The 18,338-nt window shown below is 38.6% G+C and overlaps 3 long non-coding RNA genes across 3 annotated transcripts; all 3 read left to right on the top strand.

The window, feature by feature from the left end:
* The first annotated feature begins 4,040 nt into the window (after positions 1-4,040).
* Positions 4,041-5,210, top strand: LOC118482784. The gene is made up of 2 exons (XR_004868780.1): positions 4,041-4,096; positions 5,048-5,210. It is a non-coding gene; the product is annotated as an uncharacterized LOC118482784 (long non-coding RNA).
* A 5,046-nt stretch (positions 5,211-10,256) lies between these two features.
* LOC118482785 lies at positions 10,257-11,426 on the top strand. The gene is made up of 2 exons (XR_004868781.1): positions 10,257-10,312; positions 11,264-11,426. It is a non-coding gene; the product is annotated as an uncharacterized LOC118482785 (long non-coding RNA).
* A 5,043-nt stretch (positions 11,427-16,469) lies between these two features.
* LOC118482786 lies at positions 16,470-17,639 on the top strand. The gene is made up of 2 exons (XR_004868785.1): positions 16,470-16,525; positions 17,477-17,639. It is a non-coding gene; the product is annotated as an uncharacterized LOC118482786 (long non-coding RNA).
* Positions 17,640-18,338: the final 699 nt, after the last annotated feature.

Raw genomic sequence — 18,338 nt, 5'->3', positions numbered from 1 at the left:
ATTTTAGTGTTAAAGTCAAACTGTGTTTGACTTTCTGCATTGACCAGTTTATGGTCAACGCAAAGTTCGTTTGAACTTCATAACGTGAGCGTAATCACGATGGTTATAGTCCCTAGTAACTATACCTACTGATTACCACGTTATCTAGGCTCAGTGACGAGTCGTAGTTTCGGCCAAAATGCGTTTTCTCGCGTATTTTGTAACCAAACTACTCTAGGGTATTAAAACCGTTTGTTTTAATACCAAACCTGTTTTCTAACTTTACTAAACATGTTCTAGCATGTTTAGCTCGTCGCTTTTAGATTTGTGCTTGTTTAGGGTCGTAAAGGTAAGCGATCTAATCAATCGCTTATACTTTCGAACCCGACCCATTTGGTCGATCTTTAGGATCCGACCAAACATTTTAGGTGACCATAGTTGTATAGGGAATAACCTTCCGAGGTTATACCTTATGGTCACGTCATTTAAGTAGTTATATGATAAGTAGTTCTTATGCCTTAGGTAAATTACCAAAATGCCCTTTTTACGCATAAATTCATTTTAAGCATATGTAACTTAAATTTTGACATCTAAACTGATTTAGCAACAATATTAAACATGTTAAGGCATATTTTACTTGTCATAGGACTAGTTAGGCATTCCAAACGCGTTTTACGCAAACGACGCGTTAAAGTGGCGTAAGCTACCTAAACGGGTCGTAATGGGTCAAAAGCACTTAGGATAGGTTTCGTTTTAGTACGTAGGCTTTGTTAAACCATATTACATAAGTTCCCATACTTATTTGGTTTACGAACCCTTGTACTACCCGATCCTCCGATAGGTCCGTTTATTAATGTAGATACCTATATTAGGTGCCGTTTGATTCCGTGATCTTCTAGCATTGCTTGGTGGTTATCCTAGGACTTCTAAGCAATCTCATGTGAGTACATAGTCACCTCTTTTACTGTTTTCCAAACGTTTTGGGGTGAAACACATGTGCCTACTTGTTACTTTCATGCTTTCCATGTTTTCATATCATATACTTGCTATTTTCATTAGTACACTATTAGTACATGATTTCATTATGTTTTGCTATGTATGTTTACTTAGCATGCTAGCACATTGTTTTACATTACATTTCTTTTGCTATGTATGTTTACTTAACATGCTAGCACATTGTTTTACATGACTTTTCTGCTTTGTATGTTAACTTAGCATACTTAGTACATTTGATTTACATTTACCTTTTCATGCTATGTATGTTCATCATACTTAGTACATTTTACATCACATGCTATTATGCCCATTGTGTGCATATTTAGTACATAGTTTTACAAGACATTTTATGCTTTGTATCATGCTATGTATGACCATCCGTCGCATACTTAGTACATTGTTTGCGCGTTCTTACCTATGGTTTGGTGATTACATATTTCACTTGCAATACATGACATTTTGTTTACACATTTCTTGATTGACATTTGACAACGGTTTAGACATGGGCAATTTACATTGGTGGTTTATGTGGGTAAGTGATTTGAGTAACAAGACCTGTGTAATGTGATACAAGTGTGACAACCTGTAATTAACGGCCTTCTAATTACGCGATTAACAAACGTTTAGGCGATAACAAATAATGTTTAAGACAGGTATTAACTTAATTAGGCCATTGGAATGCCTAGGAACGTCTAATCGGCTTTACTGTGTGCGAATGGTGATTTGCGGACAAACCGTTGAATATTAAACGGTAGCGAACTGAAACCGTACGAAATAACGACAACGCCGACAGATATTAAATTTTTACGAAATATTTTAGCTCTGTAATTAAATTTTTACATCCGTAGTTGAAACCGGATAAAAAAAAAAGGAATTTAAAACGGTCAACGTAGTATTTTACGCGATTTTTAGTTAAAGCGACGAACGAACGCGTCACACGATGAACGACACTATTTTACGCCTTTTAGGCTTAAAAATTTATTTTACGACGCTTATGGAGTTTGGGTTGCGATAACGGGTCTCATAGGAATCCCGGGCCTCTAAACTCAAAGATTGGGCTTGTGGGCCTTGGGCCCAAGCCCAAAGCCCATTAACCTAAACCTAACTATAAAAAGCTTTCAAACCCTAAAAGCCCCTCATTTTGTCACCAGCCGTTATCACCATTCCTCTCAAAACTCCTTCTTCATCATAACCTAAACCTAACACAGACATTATGTATGTCTCTACCTCTCTCGATCTACACTCCAAACACACACATACATGAACTCCCATCATCTTGAAACCCCTTTCTCCTTCCCTCACCATCTGATGAACAGCCGGCCGACGACCAGCGGTACCCCCCCCCTCGGCAGGTTGAGCAACGACCACCACCATCGGGTGGTGGTGAGCATCGTTTCAAGCAAGAGAGAGAGAGAGCAGAGAACGGAGAGAGAGGCAGACGAGCAGCAGGGCTCTCCGGCGGCGGCGATCTCCGTCGCTGATATCGATGATGAGGATGATGATGAGGGTTGATCAGCGAGCGGCGGCGACTAACGGCGAGCTCCGGCAACCGCCGTTCCTTCTCCGGTAAGCTCCTCAACTTCTTTTCATTTTCTATTTGATCCTGTTCGATCCGTGTCTTCCGGCCTGTTTTGATGTCGATTCAGGATATTGATGATGATGTCTGGGATGATGATGACTGCCGATGACAGTGATGGTGGTAATATTTTACTGGGGATCCTTGGTCCAAGTTTCGGGTTAGTTCGGATTCGGTACAAGAACGGGATTAAAGTCAGATTGTATCGGGTTTCGGTTCAGTTTTGGGTCACGGTCAAAGTCAGTCAACTGGTCAAAGCCAGTCAACGGTCAACACTCGGGTCAACAAGTCAGCCTCTATTTGATTACGGCTCAGCTCGGTTCGGTTATGGTTCAAGCTCGGTTTGAATCGGTCAACTAGTTTCGGTTTGGGTTTTCGGGTCAACACGTCAACCGGTCACACCTCAGTCAACGACACTCAACTGTCGGGTCATAGATGGTCAACTCAGGACCGGTAAAGTTTAAACGCGAGTTGTTATTGCGTTTTTTTTAGAGTTATAGTTATGCGCGACCGAGCTCGAACCGATTCAATTTGAAACTAGTTTACATTTAATACTCACCGAAAATTTTATATTGATTGCTTATAATGTTGAATTGTTGATTGATTTTTGACAAATAACGACAACTTGAGTTGTCGGGGTTATTCCAAAAACAGGGGAAACTCTGTCCGTTTTCCGTTAAAAATCCGTTACACGAAACAATTATAATTCCTAAACAACGGCCACCGAATGTCAAAAGTATATTTTTCAAAACAAATATAAAGGGTAATATATATTTTGACGACATATAGATTAATGAAACTCGACCTATACAAAAATAAATATGATTATTTATTCTTATTACAAACATCGATAGTTCAATGTTTCGAATATCGCTACTTATTTTAAACATCGACGATTCCGAATGCTTTTATAAAAAAAAAACAAGAATAATAATAAATATAACGTCTTATATTTATTTCAAATGACGATTCGGAATTTTTATTTTAAACACTTAGTATTTAAAAGAAAATATATGAGATAAATATAGATTATTTATATTGATTTCGATCGTCTTGAGTCCGAGTATCCTTATCAAAGGAATATAATCGTTTATATTCATTTTAAATGCCAAGATTTCGAATATACATATATATATATATATATGTATATGTTTATTTACATCTTATAAATGCTACGGTGAGACGTACGTTGATCCATCCACGTACTTCTAATTCACGACTTCGCAAGTATGTTTATATTTATATATATAATTATGTATCCTATAACACCCGAAAACTAAGTCGATCTTGAGACTATCTTTCCCGCTTAAATGGGATCGAATAACCATAAATTGGTTATTTCAAAACCAAGACGATAACACCTTCTTAGAATCGTTTAGTTAACGATTCGGTAGAGCTCGGACACGTAGTTTAGCTACGTCAATTTAGTTAGAAACTTATAATTATTCCTTGATTAGGAATGCTCTAGTTGCACGCTAGCGAGTTCACATTCTTGGAATGATACTACGGAATCACGCTAGGCTAGCTTTGCACAGGAATGTCAAGGTGAGTTCATAACCCCCACTTTTTACTATTTTACATTTTTATAAAATGTTTTCGGGGGTGGAAAGACATGCAAGTTTTGCAAAATCACACAAGGTTTCGATAAATGAATATCACATATTTATAAACCATTTTGCGACAGGATTTCAACGAACTCAAATGGTTTACGAAAAGATTATACTAAACATACCGGTTTTATGAAAACATAAGTGTTTTTCGAAACATGCATGAGTTTTAATAACACAAATGACGTGGGCAAAGGCCCAAGGACATGGGCAGAGGCCCAAGGACATGAATAACTCTCACATTATACGTTAACTAGGGTATGGTTAAGCTAGGGAATGAACTGTTAGATCAGGTGAGCGAATAGTAATCTCTCTTAAGTGCCATTAATCTTGTATAAGACCGAGGGCAAAAGTGGTAGATCTATCGGGTGTAGCGAGCCCCACTCTTGGGTCCTTGTGTGGCCCATGTAGTGCTTTTGTTGTTCTAACCGGGTGGACCGGTGGAAATCCGCTAGGGTTGAGTGCTTCCTATGTCGCCACACATATTAATGTCCTTGCAAAACATTAATGATCTGTTCATAGACGCTTACATACCAGCTTTTGATACTCAAATTTTCAAATGTTTTTAAGATTCATTTGATGGAAACTCACAAATACATGGATTTACAAACTTTGGTAACGCTTTTCAAATTATACCTAAGTAAGAGGACGCGCTGATCCTGCTTACAAAGGTTCGTTTGGGCTCGGCCCTTTCTCTCTCGTGCAATGCACAAAGACTCTCGTGGGCTAGACTCACAGTTTTTCATATATTATGCCGAGAAAATGATTTTTCTATATTTTCTCAACAACTTTAAAAACCGGTTATCTAAAAGATTTATATTAAATCTTTTCAAAACAAACTATGAACTCGCTCAACTTTATGTTGACTTTTTCGCATGTTCTTTCTCAGGTTGCATTTTCAAAACTATGGAACGGTTGGAATAGGAGAACCCATGGGAATTCGAGTACTTAGCGACGTTCTTTTTCTAGAAGTCCTAGCTTATTTGCTTCCGCTGTGCAATGAAGATACCGGTCCAGTCACGCCAGCTCTGATTATTTCGGGGTGTGACAGATTGGTATCAGAGCTATAGGTTACAGCGAATTAGGTTTCTGTGGAGATACCTAGGCTTTAACCACTCTTTCCTCTGGGGACTTAGATTTTAAGACTTGAACACATACAGAACGCCTAAGACTCGAATATGGGTTCCAACCGTTTGCCAAGAACAATGAGTCAACTATTTTTAATTTTGTTAAACATGCACAAGTGTGGTGTTTGATACACGGTTTACGAAACAATTTCACACAGAAAGCAAAACTTTGAGAGTTTTGGTAACACGCATTTAGGACCTTTGGAAAACTCTTGATGAGAACTTATGTCGAAACTCATTTAAGGTCCTCCCTTAGAAACCGTGACTACTCGAGCAAATACCATTATATTATGCCTTCTATGCTATTTCACTTACCCGAGCAGGTAACCTACGTGGAACGAAACGCTAGTGCACGATGATACATGAAACTCAAACTATACGTCAACGGATGTCGGAGCACATCACATTCTACGCGGAACGAAACGCTGGTGCGCGAATATACGTGAAACTTAAACTATACGTCAGCGGACGTCGAAGTACATCACACACGATTTTCGAGGCAAGGCCTTAGGGAAAACCACAAATGGTCACGACAACAACGATGCTAATCCTGTCAGCGGGAGAACTACGGATCGAAATGCGGCAAATTGCCAAGTGATCCTGCAAGCAACACAAATCATGCTGAGGTACGTTGAAACAAGGTTTCATAACGATCGATACTAGGTCTAATGAGACTCACAACTATGGGCGCTGCAAAAGAAGTCACACGTCTCCGCATTCCCCCTACTTCATTCATGGCGATTATGCTACGTACAACATTCTATGGTAATGTCACATAACAACCAATCATCACGTGAACTTCCAGGTAAAGTCCTTAAATTTCTATTGTTGAAATTTCGACTTCTTGCATATAGTGAGTAGATTTTTGCATTTCTACTCCGCCTAATGATCGTTGCACCACAAAGATTTTCTTCCATGATAGCAAACACTGAATTGTTTTATTTTTGATGAATTCATATGTACGCATACATTGTTTGTTGCGCATATGGTTCGTTGATCCGTGAAGACCATTAGAGGGCTTCACTCCAAATTGTCGTTTTATCAAAACTCAAATATCATTCGCTATACTTGATCTTTGCATTGTGATCTAGATGACCCGCATTGATGTTGACTTTTTGATATCGAGTAAACGAACTAGTTGAGACTCTTTTCTTTTGTGTTACATTACATGGTTTGTTCATTGCAACCATTTCGAAATTCTATTGTCAACACATGCATTCATTGTTGAAATGTGACTAAACCAAGTTCAATTGTTTGAACTTACTCGTAATATATATTCAATTCAAGATTCCATATGATGGATTGAGGCCATCATATTCAAAATAATCCCAACGAGCCCTTCAATTGCGTTGAACCATAAAAGGCTTGTTTGGTCTTCGACTTCATTGAATCATTTCCTTGATCACGATCACCTTGTGGTGACGTTCTCACAAATTTGAAGCTTGCGCTAATCTCGTTTGCACACATCATGTACGGATTTAATTAATTATTTATTTGTTTATTTATATTAAATCCGTTTTGTTAATTGTCATATTAAAGCAGTCTTAATACAATCGTGTATTAAGATAATGGTACACAAGTTCATGTCATATTTCGGTGTACCTCTTAACGGTTCTTTCACCATTGAGCGAACATTTTGTGATATTTATTGCTTTTCATCTTCGCTCGAAAACATTATTTATTTGTTTCATTTTCAATTGAAAATCCTATGTAATTTGTTTGGAGCAACTATTCGTAATTACTTCGTTAAACCTTTCATTCGATTTCAAACACGGTGATACTTGTTTGATCACCGCTATTATTGAATTGTTTCATTCACTACGACACCTTGTGGTGTCGGTATAAACTTGTAGCTTGTGCTAATCACGATCAGCCGTTTCATGCGTAACTATTTATGCTTTTCATTTGACACATCATTTAAATAGTCTTAATGCAATTATGTATTAAGACGATGATACACCAGGTTCGGTTGTATTTCATTTCGGTGTATCCTTGCAACTCAACAATGTCAACACGTTGATTTTATCTTATTCAATTATTGGTTCAATAGTTGACAAATCATTTCATGATTCCATCCATTTGAGCTTATTGATTCTGAGTTTCAACTATATAACGACCAACGCAAGATTCCGTTTGTAGTAAAATTTGTTGTTTCAAAAATTGATTTGCATATTGTGAACGTTCATTTGGAGTTCTATTGGTCGAAATTCCTCTTTTGTTGATCTCCGTAAACTTAGTCACATTGGTGATAGTATCACAACATCTCGTTCACTTGACATCGATTTCTAGAACAAAATCAGTTGAACCATTGGGTTCTTATCGATGCAAAATGTCTTTACACTCACGTAATTCGAATAAGTCTTAATTCGATTACGCGGTCATTCACTTTGGTGTTATTTGGACTTACCTAGGAACGATACAACTACGAGGAGATAACGTAGTACAAATTTCGAGGACGAAATTTCTGTAACAGGGGGAGAATGTGACAACCTGTAATTAACGGCCTTCTAATTACGCGATTAACAAACGTTTAGGCGATAACAAATAATGTTTAAGACAGGTATTAACTTAATTAGGCCATTGGAATGCCTATGAACGTCTAATCGGCTTTACTGTGCGCGAATGGTGATTTGCGGACAAACCGTTGAATATTAAACGGTAGCGAACTGAAACCGTACGAAATAACGACAACGCCGACAGATATGAAATTTTTACGAAATATTTTAGCTCTGTAATTAAATTTTTACATCCGTAGTTGAAACCGGATCAAAAAAAAAGGAATTTAAAACGGTCAACGTAGTATTTTACGCGATTTTTAGTTAAAGCGACGAACGAACGCGTCACACGACGAACGACACTATTTTACGCCTTTTAGGCTTAAAAATTTATTTTACGACGCTTATGGAGTTTGGGTTGCGATAACAGGTCTCATAGGAATCCCGGGCCTCTAAACTCAAAGATTGGGCTTGTGGGCCTTGGGCCCAAGCCCAAAGCCCACTAACCTAAACCTAACTATAAAAAGCTTTCAAACCCTAAAAGCCCCTCATTTTGTCACCAGCCGTTATCACCATTCCTCTCAAAACTCCTTCTTCATCATAACCTAAACCTAACACAGACATTATGTATGTCTCTACCTCTCTCGATCTACACTCCAAACACACACATACATGAACTCCCATCATCTTGAAACCCCTTTCTCCTTCCCTCACCATCTGATGAACAGCCGGCCGACGACCAGCGGTACCCCCCCCCCTCGGCAGGTTGAGCAACGACCACCACCATCGGGTGGTGGTGAGCATCGTTTCAAGCGAGAGAGAGAGAGAGCAGAGAACGGAGAGAGAGGCAGACGAGCAGCAGGGGTCTCCGGCGGCGGCGATCTCCGTCGCTGATATCGATGATGAGGATGATGATGAGGGTTGATCGGCGAGCGGCGGCGACTAACGGCGAGCTCCGGCAACCGCCGTTCCTTCTCCGGTAAGCTCCTCAACTTCTTTTCATTTTCTATTTGATCCTGTTCGATCCGTGTCTTCCGGCCTGTTTTGATGTCGATTCAGGATATTGATGATGATGTCTGGGATGATGATGACTGCCGATGACAGTGATGGTGGTAATATTTGACTGGGGATCCTTGGTCCAAGTTTCAGGTTAGTTCGGATTCGGTACAAGAACGGGATTAAAGTCAGATTGTATCGGGTTTCGGTTCAGTTTTGGGTCACGGTCAAAGTCAGTCAACTGGTCAAAGCCAGTCAACACTCGGGTCAACAAGTCAGCCTCTATTTGATTACGGCTCAGCTCGGTTCGGTTATGGTTCAAGCTCGGTTTGAATCGGTCAACTGGTTTCGGTTTGGGTTTTCGGGTCAACACGTCAACCGGTCACACCTCAGTCAACGACATTCAACTGTCGGGTCACAGATGGTCAACTCAGGACCGGTAAAGTTTAAACGCGAGTTGTTATTGCGTTTTTTTAGAGTTATAGTTATGCGCGACCGAGCTCGAACCGATTCAATTTGAAACTAGTTTACATTTAATACTCACCGAAAATTTTATATTGATTGCTTATAATGTTGAATTGTTGATTGATTTTTGACAAATAACGACAACTTGAGTTGTCGGGGTTATTCCAAAAACAGGGGAAACTCTGTCCGTTTTCCGTTAAAAATCCGTTACACGAAACAATTATAATTCCTAAACAACGGCCACCGAATGTCAAAAGTATATTTTTCAAAACAAATATAAAGGGTAATATATATTTTGACGACATATAGATTAATGAAACTCGACCTATACAAAAATAAATATGATTATTTATTCTTATTACAAACATCGATAGTTCAACGTTTCGAATATCGCTACTTATTTTAAACATCGACGATTCTTGAATGCTTTTATAAAAAAAAACAAGAATAATAATAAATATAACGTCTTATATTTATTTCAAATGACGATTCGGAATTTTTATTTTAAACATTTAGTATTTAAAAGAAAATATATGAGATAAATATAGATTATTTATATTGATTTCGATCGTCTTGAGTCCGAGTATCCTTATCAAAGGAATATAATCGTTTATATTCATTTTAAATGCCAAGATTTCGAATATACATATATATATATATATATATGTATATGTTTATTTACATCTTATAAATGCTACGGTGAGACGTACGTTGATCCATCCACGTACTTTTAATTCACGACTTCGCAAGTATGTTTATATTTATATATATAATTATGTATCCTATAACACCCGAAAACTAAGTCGATCTTGAGACTTAGTATCTTTCCCGCTTAAATGGGATCGAATAACCATAAATTGGTTATTTCAAAACCAAGACGATAACACCTTCTTAGAATCGTTTAGTTAACGATTCGGTAGAGCTCGGACACGTAGTTTAGCTACGTCAATTTAGTTAGAAACTTATAATTATTCCTTGATTAGGAATGCTCTAGTTGCACGCTAGCGAGTTCACATTCTTGGAATGATACTACGGAATCACGCTAGGCTAGCTTTGCACAGGAATGTCAAGGTGAGTTCATAACCCCCACTTTTTACTATTTTACATTTTTATAAAATGTTTTCGGGGGTGGAAAGACATGCAAGTTTTGCAAAATCACACAAGGTTTCGATAAATGAATATCACATATTTATAAACCATTTTGCGACAGGATTTCAACGAACTCAAATGGTTTACGAAAAGATTATACTAAACATACCGGTTTTATGAAAACATAAGTGTTTTTCGAAACATGCATGAGTTTTAATAACACAAATGACGTGGGCAAAGGCCCAAGGACATGGGCAGAGGCCCAAGGACATGAATAACTCTCACATTATACGTTAACTAGGGTATGGTTAAGCTAGGGAATGAACTGTTAGATCAGGTGAGCGAATAGTAATCTCTCTTAAGTGCCATTAATCTTGTATAAGACCGAGGGCAAAAGTGGTAGATCTATCGGGTGTAGCGAGCCCCACTCTTGGGTCCTTGTGTGGCCCATGTAGTGCTTTTGTTGTTCTAACCGGGTGGACCGGCGGAAATCCGCTAGGGTTGAGTGCTTCCTATGTCGCCACACATATTAATGTCCTTGCAAAACATTAATGATCTGTTCATAGACGCTTACATACCAGCTTTTGATACTCAAATTTTCAAATGTTTTTAAGATTCATTTGATGGAAACTCACAAATACATGGATTTACAAACTTTGGTAACGCTTTTCAAATTATACCTAAGTAAGAGGACGCGCCGATCCTGCTTACAAAGGTTCGTTTGGGCTCGGCCCTTTCTCTCTCGTGCAATGCACAAAGACTCTCGTGGGCTAGACTCACAGTTTTTCATATATTATGCCGAGAAAATGATTTTTCTATATTTTCTCAACAACTTTAAAAACCGGTTATCTAAAAGATTTATATTAAATCTTTTCAAAACAAACTATGAACTCGCTCAACTTTATGTTGACTTTTTCGCATGTTCTTTCTCAGGTTGCATTTTCAAAACTATGGAACGGTTGGAATAGGAGAACCCATGGGAATTCGAGTACTTAGCGACGTTCTTTTTCTAGAAGTCCTAGCTTATTTGCTTCCGCTGTGCAATGAAGATACCGGTCCAGTCACGCCAGCTCTGATTATTTCGGGGTGTGACAGATTGGTATCAGAGCTATAGGTTACAGCGAATTAGGTATCTGTGGAGATACCTAGGCTTTAACCACTCTTTCCTCTGGGGACTTAGATTTTAAGACTTGAACACATACAGAACGCCTAAGACTCGAATATGGGTTCCAACCGTTTGCCAAGAACAATGAGTCAACTATTTTTAATTTTGTTAAACATGCACAAGTGTGGTGTTTGATACACGGTTTACGAAACAATTTCACACAGAAAGCAAAACTTTGAGAGTTTTGGTAACACGCATTTAGGACCTTTGGAAAACTCTTGATGAGAACTTATGTCGAAACTCATTTAAGGTCCTCCCTTAGAAACCGTGACTACTCGAGCAAATACCATTATATTATGCCTTCTATGCTATTTCACTTACCCGAGCAGGTAACCTACGTGGAACGAAACGCTAGTGCACGATGATACATGAAACTCAAACTATACGTCAACGGATGTCGGAGCACATCACATTCTACGCGGAACGAAACGCTGGTGCGCGAATATACGTGAAACTTAAACTATACGTCAGCGGACGTCGAAGTACATCACACACGATTTTCGAGGCAAGGCCTTAGGGAAAACCACAAATGGTCACGACAACAACGATGCTAATCCTGTCAGCGGGAGAACTACGGATCGAAATGCGGCAAATTGCCAAGTGATCCTGCAAGCAACACAAATCATGCTGAGGTACGTTGAAACAAGGTTTCATAACGATCGATACTAGGTCTAATGAGACTCACAACTATGGGCGCTGCAAAAGAAGTCACACGTCTCCGCATTCCCCCTACTTCATTCATGGCGATTATGCTACGTACAACATTCTATGGTAATGTCACATAACAACCAATCATCACGTGAACTTCTAGGTAAAGTCCTTAAATTTCTATTGTTGAAATTTCGACTTCTTGCATATAGTGAGTAGATTTTTGCATTTCTACTCCGCCTAATGATCGTTGCACCACAAAGATTTTCTTCCATGATAGCAAACACTGAATTGTTTTATTTTTGATGAATTCATATGTACGCATACATTGTTTGTTGCGCATATGGTTCGTTGATCCGTGAAGACCATTAGAGGGCTTCACTCCAAATTGTCGTTTTATCAAAACTCAAATATCATTCGCTATACTTGATCTTTGCATTGTGATCTAGATGACCCGCATTGATGTTGACTTTTTGATATCGAGTAAACGAACTAGTTGAGACTCTTTTCTTTTGTGTTACATTACATGGTTTGTTCATTGCAACCATTTCGAAATTCTATTGTCAACACATGCATTCATTGTTGAAATGTGACTAAACCAAGTTCAATTGTTTGAACTTACTCGTAATATATATTCAATTCAAGATTCCATATGATGGATTGAGGCCATCATATTCAAAATAATCCCAACGAGCCCTTCAATTGCGTTGAACCATAAAAGGCTTGTTTGGTCTTCGACTTCATTGAATCATTTCCTTGATCACGATCACCTTGTGGTGACGTTCTCACAAATTTGAAGCTTGCGCTAATCTCGTTTGCACACATCATGTACGGATTTAATTAATTATTTATTTGTTTATTTATATTAAATCCGTTTTGTTAATTGTCATATTAAAGCAGTCTTAATACAATCGTGTATTAAGATAATGGTACACAAGTTCATGTCATATTTCGGTGTACCTCTTAACGGTTCTTTCACCATTGAGCGAACATTTTGTGATATTTATTGCTTTTCATCTTCGCTCGAAAACATTATTTATTTGTTTCATTTTCAATTGAAAATCCTATGTATTTTGTTTGGAGCAACTATTCGTAATTACTTCGTTAAACATTTCATTCGATTTCAAACACGGTGATACTTGTTTGATCACCGCTATTATTGAATTGTTTCATTCACTCCGACACCTTGTGGTGTCGGTATAAACTTGTAGCTTGTGCTAATCACGATCAGCCGTTTCATGCGTAACTATTTATGCTTTTCATTTGACACATCATTTAAATAGTCTTAATGCAATTATGTATTAAGACGATGATACACCAGGTTCGGTTGTATTTCATTTCGGTGTATCCTTGCAACTCAACAATGTCAACACGTTGATTTTATCTTATTCAATTATTGGTTCAATAGTTGACAAATCATTTCATGATTCCATCCATTTGAGCTTATTGATTCTGAGTTTCAACTATATAACGACCAACGCAAGATTCCGTTTGTAGTAAAATTTGTTGTTTCAAAAATTGATTTGCATATTGTGAACGTTCATTTGGAGTTCTATTGGTCGAAATTCCTCGTTTGTTGATCTCCGTAAACTTAGTCACATTGGTGATAGTATCACAACATCTCGTTCACTTGACATCGATTTCTAGAACAAAATCAGTTGAACCATTGGGTTCTTATCGATGCAAAATGTCTTTACACTCACGTAATTCGAATAAGTCTTAATTCGATTACGCGGTCATTCACTTTGGTGTTATTCGGACTTACCTAGGAACGATACAACTCCGAGGAGATAACGTAGTACAAATTTCGAGGACGAAATTTCTGTAACAGGGGGAGAATGTGACAACCTGTAATTAACGGCCTTCTAATTACGCGATTAACAAACGTTTAGGCGATAACAAATAATGTTTAAGACAGGTATTAACTTAATTAGGCCATTGGAATGCCTAGGAACGTCTAATCGGCTTTACTGTGCGCGAATGGTGATTTGCGGACAAACCGTTGAATATTAAACGGTAGCGAACTGAAACCGTACGAAATAACGACAACGCCGACAGATATTAAATTTTTACGAAATATTTTAGCTCTGTAATTAAATTTTTACATCCGTAGTTGAAACCGGATAAAAAAAAGGAATTTAAAACGGTCAACGTAGTATTTTACGCGATTTTTAGTTAAAGCGACGAACGAACGCGTCACACGACGAACGACACTATTTTACGCCTTTTAGGCTTAAAAATTTATTTTACGCCGCTTATGGAGTTTGGGTTGCGATAACGGGTCTCATAGGAATCCCGGGCCTCTAAACTCAAAGATTGGGCTTGTGGGCCTTGGGCCCAAGCCCAAAGCCCACTAACCTAAACCTAACTATAAAAAGCTTTCAAACCCTAAAAGCCCCTCATTTTGTCACCAGCCGTTATCACCATTCCTCTCAAAACTCCTTCTTCATCATAACCTAAACCTAACACAGACATTATGTATGTCTCTACCTCTCTCGATCTACACTCCAAACACACACATACATGAACTCCCATCATCTTGAAACCCCTTTCTCCTTCCCTCACCATCTGATGAACAGCCGGCCGACGACCAGCGGTACCCCCCCCCCCCTCGGCAGGTTGAGCAACGACCACCACCATCGGGTGGTGGTGAGCATCGTTTCAAGCGAGAGAGAGAGAGAGCAGAGAACGGAGAGAGAGGTAGATGAGCAGCAGGGGTCTCCGGCGGCGGCGATCTCCGTCGCTGATATCGATGATGAGGATGATGATGAGGGTTGATCGGCGAGCGGCGGCGACTAACGGCGAGCTCCGGCAACCGCCGTTCCTTCTCCGGTAAGCTCCTCAACTTCTTTTCATTTTCTATTTGATCCTGTTCGATCCGTGTCTTCCGGCCTGTTTTGATGTCGATTCAGGATATTGATGATGATGTCTGGGATGATGATGACTGCCGATGACAGTGATGGTGGTAATATTTGACTGGGGATCCTTGGTCCAAGTTTCGGGTTAGTTCGGATTCGGTACAAGAACGGGATTAAAGTCAGATTGTATCGGGTTTCGGTTCAGTTTTGGGTCACGGTCAAAGTCAGTCAACTGGTCAAAGCCAGTCAACACTCGGGTCAACAAGTCAGCCTCTATTTGATTACGGCTCAGCTCGGTTCGGTTATGGTTCAAGCTCGGTTTGAATCGGTCAACTGGTTTCGGTTTGGGTTTTCGGGTCAACACGTCAACCGGTCACACCTCAGTCAACGACACTCAACTGTCGGGTCACAGATGGTCAACTCAGGACCGGTAAAGTTTAAACGCGAGTTGTTATTGCGTTTTTTTTTAGAGTTATAGTTATGCGCGACCGAGCTCGAACCGATTCAATTTGAAACTAGTTTACATTTAATACTCACCGAAAATTTTATATTGATTGCTTATAATGTTGAATTGTTGATTGATTTTTGACAAATAACGACAACTTGAGTTGTCGGGGTTATTCCAAAAACAGGGGAAACTCTGTCCGTTTTCCGTTAAAAATCCGTTACACGAAACAATTATAATTCAAAAACAACGGCCACCGAATGTCAAAAGTATATTTTTCAAAACAAATATAAAGGGTAATATATATTTTGACGACATATAGATTAATGAAACTCGACCTATACAAAAATAAATATGATTATTTATTCTTATTACAAACATCGATAGTTCAACGTTTCGAATATCGCTACTTATTTTAAACATCGACGATTCCGAATGCTTTTATAAAAAAAAACAAGAATAATAATAAATATAACGTCTTATATTTATTTCAAATGACGATTCGGAATTTTTATTTTAAACATTTAGTATTTAAAAGAAAATATATGAGATAAATATAGATTATTTATATTGATTTCGATCGTCTTGAGTCCGAGTATCCTTATCAAAGGAATATAATGGTTTATATTCATTTTAAATGCCAAGATTTCGAATATACATATATATATATATATGTATATGTTTATTTACATCTTATAAATGCTACGGTGAGACGTACGTTGATCCTTCCACGTACTTCTAATTCACGACTTCGCAAGTATGTTTATATTTATATATATAATTATGTATCCTATAACACCCGAAAACTAAGTCGATCTTGAGACTTAGTATCTTTCCCGCTTAAATGGGATCGAATAACCATAAATTGGTTATTTCAAAACCAAGACGATAACACCTTCTTAGAATCGTTTAGTTAACGATTCGGTAGAGCTCGGACACGTAGTTTAGCTACGTCAATTTAGTTAGAAACTTATAATTATTCCTTGATTAGGAATGCTCTAGTTGCACGCTAGCGAGTTCACATTCTTGGAATGATACTACGGAATCACGCTAGGCTAGCTTTGCACAGGAATGTCAAGGTGAGTTCATAACCCCCACTTTTTACTATTTTACATTTTTATAAAATGTTTTCGGGGGTGGAAAGACATGCAAGTTTTGCAAAATCACACAAGGTTTCGATAAATGAATATCACATATTTATAAACCATTTTGCGACACGATTTCAACGAACTCAAATGGTTTACGAAAAGATTATACTAAACATACCGGTTTTATGAAAACATAAGTGTTTTTCGAAACATGCATGAGTTTTAATAACACAAATGACGTGGGCAAAGGCCCAAGGACATGGGCAGAGGCCCAAGGACATGAATAACTCTCACATTATACGTTAACTAGGGTATGGTTAAGCTAGGGAATGAACTGTTAGATCAGGTGAGCGAATAGTAATCTCTCTTAAGTGCCATTAATCTTGTATAAGACCGAGGGCAAAAGTGGTAGATCTATCGGGTGTAGCGAGCCCCACTCTTGGGTCCTTGTGTGGCCCATGTAGTGCTTTTGTTGTTCTAACCGGGTGGACCGGCGGAAATCCGCTAGGGTTGAGTGCTTCCTATGTCGCCACACATATTAATGTCCTTGCAAAACATTAATGATCTGTTCATAGACGCTTACATACCAGCTTTTGATACTCAAATTTTCAAATGTTTTTAAGATTCATTTGATGGAAACTCACAAATACATGGATTTACAAACTTTGGTAACGCTTTTCAAATTATACCTAAGTAAGAGGACGCGCCGATCCTGCTTACAAAGGTTCGTTTGGGCTCGGCCCTTTCTCTCTCGTGCAATGCACAAAGACTCTCGTGGGCTAGACTCACAGTTTTTCATATATTATGCCGAGAAAATGATTTTTCTATATTTTCTCAACAACTTTAAAAACCGGTTATCTAAAAGATTTATATTAAATCTTTTCAAAACAAACTATGAACTCGCTCAACTTTATGTTGACTTTTTCGCATGTTCTTTCTCAGGTTGCATTTTCAAAACTATGGAACGGTTGGAATAGGAGAACCCATGGGAATTCGAGTACTTAGCGACGTTCTTTTTCTAGAAGTCCTAGCTTATTTGCTTCCGCTGTGCAATGAAGATACCGGTCCAGTCACGCCAGCTCTGATTATTTCGGGGTGTGACAGATTGGTATCAGAGCTATAGGTTACAGCGAATTAGGTTTCTGTGGAGATACCTAGGCTTTAACCACTCTTTCCTCTGGGGACTTAGATTTTAAGACTTGAACACATACAGAACGCCTAAGACTCGAATATGGGTTCCAACCGTTTGCCAAGAACAATGAGTCAACTATTTTTAATTTTGTTAAACATGCACAAGTGTGGTGTTTGATACACGGTTTACGAAACAATTTCACACAGAAAGCAAAACTTTGAGAGTTTTGGTAACACGCATTTAGGACCTTTGGAAAACTCTTGATGAGAACTTATGTCGAAACTCATTTAAGGTCCTCCCTTAGAAACCGTGACTACTCGAGCAAATACCATTATATTATGCCTTCTATGCTATTTCACTTACCCGAGCAGGTAACCTACGTGGAACGAAACGCTAGTGCACGATGATACATGAAACTCAAACTATACGTCAACGGATGTCGGAGCACATCACATTCTACGCGGAACGAAACGCTGGTGCGCGAATATACGTGAAACTTAAACTATACGTCAGCGGACGTCGAAGTACATCACACACGATTTTCGAGGCAAGGCCTTAGGGAAAACCACAAATGGTCACGACAACAACGATGCTAATCCTGTCAGCGGGAGAACTACGGATCGAAATGCGGCAAATTGCCAAGTGATCCTGCAAGCAACACAAATCATGCTG

Source organism: Helianthus annuus, chromosome 10, assembly GCF_002127325.2.
Source record: "Helianthus annuus cultivar XRQ/B chromosome 10, HanXRQr2.0-SUNRISE, whole genome shotgun sequence".
Classification (NCBI taxonomy): domain Eukaryota; kingdom Viridiplantae; phylum Streptophyta; class Magnoliopsida; order Asterales; family Asteraceae; genus Helianthus; species Helianthus annuus.
The sequence above is the reverse complement of the archived record's forward strand: the minus strand, read 5'-3'. Positions and strand labels throughout refer to the sequence as shown.